This window comes from Falco naumanni, chromosome 3, assembly GCF_017639655.2.
Source record: "Falco naumanni isolate bFalNau1 chromosome 3, bFalNau1.pat, whole genome shotgun sequence".
NCBI lineage: Eukaryota > Metazoa > Chordata > Aves > Falconiformes > Falconidae > Falco > Falco naumanni.
In genome coordinates, this window is record NC_054056.1 from 7,953,031 (window position 1) to 7,962,094 (window position 9,064).

Genomic DNA, 9,064 nt, shown 5'->3' on the forward strand with positions numbered 1-9,064 from the left:
TCTCCCCTCCCCACAATGCAAGGCAGAAAACATTTTCCTTCTCGCCCAGATGGAGGGGCAGGTCCTGCGCTGAGCTCAACCCCCTGCCCAGCACCGAGCATCCCACCCGGGCTGGGAAGCGCTGGAGTGAATCGCGTGGGAGGAAGAAGGAAGGGAGCAAAGGGAGGAGGGGAAGCGTTTCTCAATTTAGAAAGAAATAATGCAGCTTAATTGTAGCAGCAGCTGGCAGTGCTAGGCGGAGTGAGGTGAGGCCTAATTATTGCACTTGGCAGCTGTCTCCTCCGCTGAGCATGTTGATGGGAGAAGAGAAGCCTCCTCCGGCAGGCAGGCTGGGGAGGGGAGCTGGAGACACTGCCCCCCCATCCGCTGCCGCGCTGGCAGAGGATGGAGAGGGGAGGCACGTGTTGCTCGGGAGCATCAGGTGGGATGTCACTCTACCTCCACATGGAGGAGTGAGAAAGCAGACAGCTCTCCTGAAGGGAGCAGGAGAATGAAAAAAGGCATGAAAAGAAAGGCCTGTCTGGGAACGGAGGCCAGTCCTAACTCTGTAAGAAAGGTGGGGAATGGGTGGGGAGTTGAGACCTGCCAGCCACATCCCCATCCCAGGTTTCTGACCTTCCTGCATCCCTTATACCTGCAATCAGCTTCTCATTCCAGCAGTTCACGCCTCCAGCTCCAGAGGTGTCCGGGTTACCTTCTGGCTGCTGAGGGCCCCTGATGGGACATGACCTTGGGGACTTTGCTCAGCAAAGACTAATGCAAACAGTTCAATGCATGCAGTTTTGCCTCCCTGTCTGCTTTTATCCTCTTCCAACACTTAGCAGGGGGGAGGGCAAATACAATTGGAATGGTTTGTATTTCCTTAAAAAGAACTGAGCTGAGTTTTCATTAGCACTAAGATCCCTTTCCACCATATAGGTTACGGAAAAGGTCCTGAAAACAAGGTGAAAATAATTTACATCTGCTTTAAAACTCCTTCATGCTGTCAGAGGGATGTAAAAGGGTTTCTACATAACTGCAAAGAAAACCCTTCATTCTCCCATTTCTCAGCTCACCGCCACGCAATGATGTTGAAATTGTTGATTAGCTGACATCCAACACTTAAATGTTACAAGCCTTTATTATTTATTTCTTGGGCAAAGAATTACCACTACGTGTTATTTTTATTTTACAGATCCAGCTTCTGAAACTACTTAAAAAGCTTTCGATCAAAGATGTACAGTGGTGCTGACAGAACACAGAAGAGTTTTCACTGGGGAAAGCCATCATTAATTATCAGACTGTAAGTAGCACTGATAGTGCAAGCATTTGATTTTGATTTAATATCTAAATAAGCTCACTTACAATGGCAAAGTGCTTCTTGTTTAATTGAAAAGCACTAAGTTTTCTATCTCCCCATCTTGTTTTTCATTCTGGCCATGATCCAGGTGTAGAAATAGAAAGAAACATGAACAGAATGCAAGAAGCCGGTGTGAAAAAGCATCAGAGCCACAGGAGCCTGCCAAGCCTTCTGCCAACACCACTGCTGAGTTGCCTGGACCATCTTGCCTCTTCAAGGTTGCCCTTGCCCTTCAACTTCCCTGCCATCCCAGCCTGGTGCCCGCCCATCCATCCATCCATCCATCCCCTCTCTTCTTCTGTATCTTCCCTTACATCCCACTTTCAAAATCATGCCACCATGAGTTTCTCCCACCCTCCCGCAAAAGGGGATTTTCATCTTGAAAAAGGTCTTCACTCACAGACACCTAAGCTGTTGCACAAGGAAACAGACATTGCCCTGCCAGGAGAGGAGAGACTTTGGAGAGCCTCCCCTCACTGGCACGCCCTGCATCTGCACGGGTGCCCCATGGTTCTGCAGCCTAACAGACAGCAGTAGCTGATGGTTGTAGTGCTGCCAGGCACTCGATACCTGCCAAGGTCACTGCGTGACAAAAGCGATGATGAGCCGGCGTGGCAGCGTGTACCAACGGCATCACTCCTCAGCAATCGGTTGTAGCAGGCGCGCAGCCACTTGCCAAGGAGAAGCACGGATGGCGAAGGAACGACAGTGGCGGCTGCACGGCCCATTGCCCCTGCTCTTTGTTCTCTGCTCGACATGTCATTGTGTCGGGTCCCCACAGATGCTGCTGAAAGGTTTGTGCTGACGACGTCTGGGATTACGGGGATGTCAGAGCAATAGCTGCCATCCCTGTGTGGGACCCAGCATCAGTCATTTCGCCAGTGGGGAGACCAAAACCAGACAAATGCACACTGGGGGGAAAAATGGAAATCTTGGCTCCTTTTGTCCTGAGCCCTGTGTGATGAATGCCGTAGAGGTAAAGAGTGGGATTGTTATAACTGGGAGAGCAAACCATTTCCCCTCCTCTTTTTCCACCAGCCAGCCCTCATGGTTAGAACAGGTACAAAGGAGGAGAGTTTATCCTCTCCTGGTGAATGGCAGTCCCCACTGTCCAGGTCCAAGCAGCACGCTCCAGCAACCAGGCTGGACTGTCTCGTACACTGTTTGTTGTAGTCAATTATTTATCTCACTCCCTTCATGGACAAATCTCCTGCTGGATTCTCACTCTGCCTGTTTAGGCAGATCAAAATCTGTCTGCGATTTTAGAGCCAGCCCAGATGATGCTGGGCAGCTCAGGGTGGGAGTTAAATCCATGTCCGTGCTCAGACAGTGCAAAAGGCAAACTCCAAATGGAGGTGACAGTTTCACGGGGAGCAGTGAACTGGCATGACAGCTCTTCTCCGCTGCCCAAACGACACGCTCATAAACGATTTTCCACTTCAGGTGCCTTCTACAAGTGTTAGTGAACTAACCCTCACGGTAGCTCTCTGAAGCAAGGGCACAGGGAGAAGGGAGAAGGTGAAGCCAAGGCTTGTCCAGACCCCCAGGAAAGCCCCCGCCAGAGCAGGTCTCCCTGGCAGCAGAGCCACCCACTTCTCCCTCTGCTCGGAGGCTGACGTGCGTGTGCTGGTGTGTCTGTGCATGTGTGTTTGTTGATATGGAAATGTCTCCATGGCTCCAACAGCTACCAATAGTTAGCGTGTTGCTATTTGAAACAGCAAAGCTTGGAAGAAAAATGCATTTCTTTCATTTTTAAATGAAATTAGTAGGTAAGAAAGGTAAACTGAGGCACAGATTCATCACATAAAGGTCTTAAAGCCTGAAGTGTCAGACCATGAAAGCTGAAACCAAGTGGCACACACCAGACAGTTCCACCCAGCTGCAGACTAATGTCTTTGCTAAATGACTTTAACCTAATGACACGTAACGTGCAAAGATCAGGGTGTTCAGTACTACAGGAGAGACAGTGATAACGATCATTTATGAAAACCAAACTTCAGAGGGACCCAATGCCACCCAGCATAAATAAGACTTTGGATGGGAAGGAATGCAAGAAGAGAGTGAATTCACCAACACATAAAAGTTAGACTGGCTATTTAGGAAGAAATAATAGTACTGGTGTATCTAGACAAGGTTATACTGACTGAAGAAAACAAGATTTAGACATTGAAAAACTTATCATTTCAAGATGATGCTACAAATTTATATCTCAGCTCCCATTTACCTATTTGTGTATGATTGCAGATATCTGACATGCAGCAAAGCTGCAAACTTCTACAGGCCCTGGCGAGCAATTTGAGAAAAAATTGAGGAAAAAAAAGAGCATGAGTTTGACTTGTGAACCAACAAACCCCGAGTTTTGACAGTGACTCGCCTAATTCCTGCCTCTAAAGCCATCTGGCTGGCAAAGCAGAAATGTTCAGGCCAAGAATTAGACGTGCAGCCAAAAGTCTCTGCAGTGATAAGATAAAGAACTGGGGAAAGTGGCAAACACTTCTCGGAATGGACACCATCCCGGCAGATGCTTGCACCTAAACCAGAACGGAAACAAGTGGGTCTTTCCAAACACAGGTGACATTGTGATGGACCTGGATGGAAGAACCTTTTTGACAACTTACACATTACATACCCAAAAGTCATACAGACTCAGGCAAAACCAGGACTTGAAGGGCTTGGGCTCCCTGCTGCTCATCTCCGTGGGATGCATTTGCTCTGCCAAGGAGCTGAGCATCGCAGCAACGTTGAGGAGGAGAGCAGCTGCTAACAGCACTCTGAAAAACAGCTCTGGAAGCCCAGGCTGATGCTGACTCCTGCAATCCTGCTTGCTCATCTCTCTGTCACTGGGTATTTATTGATTGGAGTGGGGAGCTGCAACCATCTGCCATAAACACCTTTTTCTCCCAGCAATAGCAAACAGGCATCCGTCCCGGCAGCACCGCATCTCCTGCAAGGACAGAACAGGAACGGAGCAGGGCAGATTGGTGGCTCCCCAGGAGGCCCAGGGGGAGCTGAGCAGGGCAAGCAGAGCAAGCCAGGCAGCAGCACACGCACACCTGGGGAGGAGGCTGCCAAGTGCCACTCTGACCCCACGTAACCAATGCACTGCTCTGCACCAGAAAATCAGTCAGGAGTGGGCAAGCACGGAGCAAAAAGAGCCGGCAGACAGAGAGCAAATGGCAACCGCAGCAGAACTTGCGGCTGGTGTCACATCTGCCTTATGCTCATTAGGTTAACCACTGTAAGCCTATTAAAGCAAGACCTAATTAACAAGGAGGGTGAGTAAAAGCTGGACCAGTCCTTCCTACTCCGACACTGCAACATAAGAGATGGCATTGGTGCTGGATGCAGATGAGATGGTGTTAAAAGTGCTACAAAAGGGCCCATCTCCCCTGTGTGCTGGAGTGCTGGGGAGAGACAAGGTTTGCCAAGCTTCACTCCCCTTGTCGGAGCAGTTCTTGCACTGCAAGGGCAGGATTTGTCCTCTAGCATAGGAGAAAGCAAAGACCTGTTTGAATAATTGGTTTCAAGGCTCTTTGGTAATGCTGCGTAATTTAAAATAGGAAATAAAAGATTCCATTTCACCTTTTTTAAAAACTTTTTCTTTGGAAAATTGGAGGATAAAAAGTAAATGCAGACCCAAGGGAAAGTTTTACTTCCAGCTTGAGCATTTTCAAAAGTGATCATAAGAATAATGGTGAAATCTAAGCAAGACTGCTTCAAGCTGGAAAATGTGGAAAGTTTCATTTTAGCACTTTCCAAAAGGACACATCTAACTCTTCCTGAGCACTGCCAGCAAGTACAAGCTACTTAGCAGAAGAGGAATAAGTTTGCTAAAGATTTCAATAAGGCATTCTGTGTTTTGCAGTGAAAAAAGGGTTTTACTCCATCAAATCATCACAGAACTACCTGTCATCTCCGTGCATATGGAGGGCTTCTGTGGACGTGCCGATGGTACAGGACTCTACCTCCACCACATGTCAAAGAGATGTGTCTGATCTACTTATAGGTGACAAAGATGAAGCTTGCCTTTTCCAGCTAGACTCTGTAAGCTGCCACCAAGCCCATTTCCCTGTGGGACAGGAGGTAATTTTGTGCTCGGCCAGAAAGAGTAGGACTTAGGCAGACAGAGGAAACAGGCAGCTTTTCTGGGGCACCTTTCTCCTCCCTAATGTAATGTAAAACACAGTGTCATTATTTTCATTTAATAAAGTGGAACAAACTTAAGATGCTTAAACGTTGATTAAAGGCTTTGATCTCTGAAAGCACGATTAGTGTCCTTCTGTCGAGCAAAGTCACTTTGAGAAATGTATATGCTGATTCCGCATAATCCCCCCATTAATTCTGTGTCAGATATTGTGTTTACTGGAAGCACATGACAAGCCTTTTCTTCTTCCTTTTTTTCCTCTCCTGAACTGTTCTTGACCCAGCATTTTTGTGCAGCTTGTCCCAGCCCTGCTGTTCCTCCCGTTGCCCTCTTGTATAGAGACAAGGAGGGAAGGAGGTGACAATCAAAAGCCCTGGCTGTGAGATGCAGACAGCCGAGCACGACAATGTCTAACAGCCCAGGGGCTGCAACACCTCCTCTGCAGCCTCTTAAAAACTTCGACTCTTATGGCTCGGCAGGGGAAAGGGAGACCTGGCAGAAAGCACTTCGGTTCAGGTCTGGGGTTTCTTCCTGACTGTGATGACTGTGCCTCAGTTTCCCCACGTGCAAAGCAAATGCAGTGGTGCCGCTCTGCAGCACAGCCTGTGACCTGAAGATCAGCTGCCCCAGGCAAGAGACAACGCAGCCATCCCACACGCATGCAGCTGGGATGTGCACGTGTGTCACTGCCCTCTGAATGTGCCACACCAAGCAAATGGTGTGGAAGGAAAACCAAACCCAGTAAGCAGTTACACTAATGCGTTCTTTGGCCGCAGTAGGAATTGACTATACACAGGACAAAGCCGCAGCTACTCTCGCTCCAAGACACAGTTTCCAGTTTCCTGGAAGCTGCGGTTCATTCTGGCAGGGGCACGTCCCTGCGCAGGGTCTGGGAGGCTTTCAGACCTGCCCAGGAGAGCAGACACCGGTGGAACTCCTGAGCCACTGGCTCGTTAAGGACTGAGCCATGAAATGGCTGTGAGCAAACGGCACAACCGCCCAAGCTGGCAAGCAGCCACAGCAGCAGCAGCTCTCTTTGGATTTACTTTTTGGGGAGTAGGGTGAAGCTTTGATATGTATCATAGTCATATTAATCTAGGAGATGGGTAACTAGAAACTTAAACCCACCTGAAAACAAACCCCAACCAGAGCACCTTGAAAGTCTGACCCAGCTCATCTTTTGGATTCGCATTTTCATCCATTTAAAACATTTGCATTTGGGATCAAAACAGCTTAATTTCAGTTTCCTAAGTAAAAACTGAGTTGGATAAAACATGCACAGAAAGCTGTCTTTACACATCTGACAAAAGATAAAAACTAAATGAATGCAAAGATTTATATCACTGCAGCAAGCTCTCTGTTGCACAGCGAACATCTGGGTTTATTGTTCCACATCACATAATAAAAATATATTCTACTATTAATTTCAGATGAACATTTTAAGAGTCCTTTAACAGAAAGCAAACCCTTCATGTAGCCTCTGGTGAACATGGAATCACAGGGCTGATGCTCTCTGTATTTTGCTGACAGTTCTGAAAAAAACTGGGGAAATTAAACTAAAAAAAGGGTTTATAATTTTTTGGCAAACAGAAAAATCAAAAGGCTTCTGCTTTGAGTTCAGTAAAATACCTCACTGATATGCAGCAGTAAATAAAGAGTTCCTTCTCACCCCTATGCAGCTTTGACATGATTTAACATGCTGGAAAGGAATTTCAAACCCACGGATTATTTAAAATTTCAGAAGTGATCCCTGTTGTTTGGAAACCCTTGCCACGAAGCATCTCATCTGGGCTGCGGGGAGGCTGCTTTCGCTTGCATCATGCAGAACACAGGCAAAACCAACACCAGTGAACACGGCAATATTCCGATCTCACCTAATCTGCACTTTTCTCCCCCTAAAAAAGTTCCAACTGAAATATATCCCGCACTGCTCTGAGCGGGCCAACTGCCCAGGGGCAGTGCCTTTCCCTTGGCACGAGGGGACTGGCGTCTGAGCAAAGGTGTCATGGGCAAGTGCCCAAAGCCAGGAGAAGTCCGAGAAGGTGTGCAGTGACCTCCACACTCTGCTCATCAGAATAAGGTGTGCAGATTTCTCTAGAGGAACAATATTGAAGTACGTAATATACCTCTGCCTGCCTCCGTAACAGCCCAGACTGACAAATACACCTTTCTTTGTCTTTCACTGTTCTTAAGAGACTAATGAGAAAATTTTCTCCTGATTGCCTTACTTACATGCTCTCTCTCTCTCTCCACACTGAGTAGCTAATGGCAGAAGATTTAATAGCGTGATATCACTTTAATGTGAAGACCATAAATAAAGCTCTTATAACTCCGTAATTATGTCTGCATTGCACCTATTAACCATTCATCTGCATACAAGGCTCTGCACAGTGACAGGGTGATTTCAAAGGTTTTTCCATACTACAAGCTAAAATCTTGCTTAGGAACGGGCAGGGGGAAAGGGTGAGAGAGGGAGGAAGGGAGGTCTGAAACTCTCGTTCCAGACCTGCACGTCTCTTGGGTATTGAGTGCGTAATCCAAAAACAATCCTGAGGTTGTGATGCCACAGTTTAAATTGCCTGGTTCCTGGCATTTTATTCTAGGAAATAAGAAATCTAAGGTCCCATCCATTCCCACTGTCCATGGCATCACTTGGCAGGCAAGACTGGTCTCTCAGACACCAAAGCTTGGGCGATGCCATAGATCAGCATCAGTGCTGGGCACGCAGGGAGCACAGCCAGCAACACCCCGTGTGCAGGAGTGATTTGAGCTCAAAACAATTTCTGTGTCTTCACTAAAGCAAGGTAAGCTCAGTCACTTAAAGTAAATAAAAGCAGCGTGTATTTGATCGGTTTAACTCTGTGTGTGTTCAAGAGTACAAGTATCGGGGGTCCCCGCTGTCCTGAGCACATGATGTAGAGCAGACAAAGCGATGATAACAGGCGACTGTGCTAAACAGTGTGCTTCCGAAGTTTCTTTGTTGTTAAAGCTGAGCAGGGGAATGGTGTGTGTTTGCCCAGAGGTCTCAATTTTCACACTGGTTTCATCCGGTGTCAAAAAGAAAACCAAACCCAAAAGGCTGACATCCTGGTTGCAGTGTGTCAGGCTTTAAAGCTGACTTTTTGATGATGTAATACGTTATCACTTGCCAGGCAAAAATAATCATTCAAAATGAAAAGTGGTGTAAACAGGAGAAAGTGAGATGCTGTATTTAAAAATACCAGCATTTTGACTTTGTCTGAACTTTGTTCCAGTTCTCTGCAACAACAAAATTCTAGGGAAATCAGGATAAATCTAGAAAACACTTTCATGGCAACAAGTGCTAAGCGAACACGATCTGTCAGAGCTCCTCTGCGCCAGCTCCGTAGGTTTATTTTATTTAAAGATTGTTAAGGCTTGAAAACGAACCATGCTTCTGTAAGCAAAAGGGGAACACAACCTTTGGTCTTTGGGGATAATTACACTGAATAATGAATAGCATGATGGAAAGCTCTTCTTCACAGCTCCCTCCAGCAGGGAAAAGGCCCTCCTCTGGATCCTGGGAGGCTTATGCTGAGTTTCTGTGATGCAACAGCTGTTCA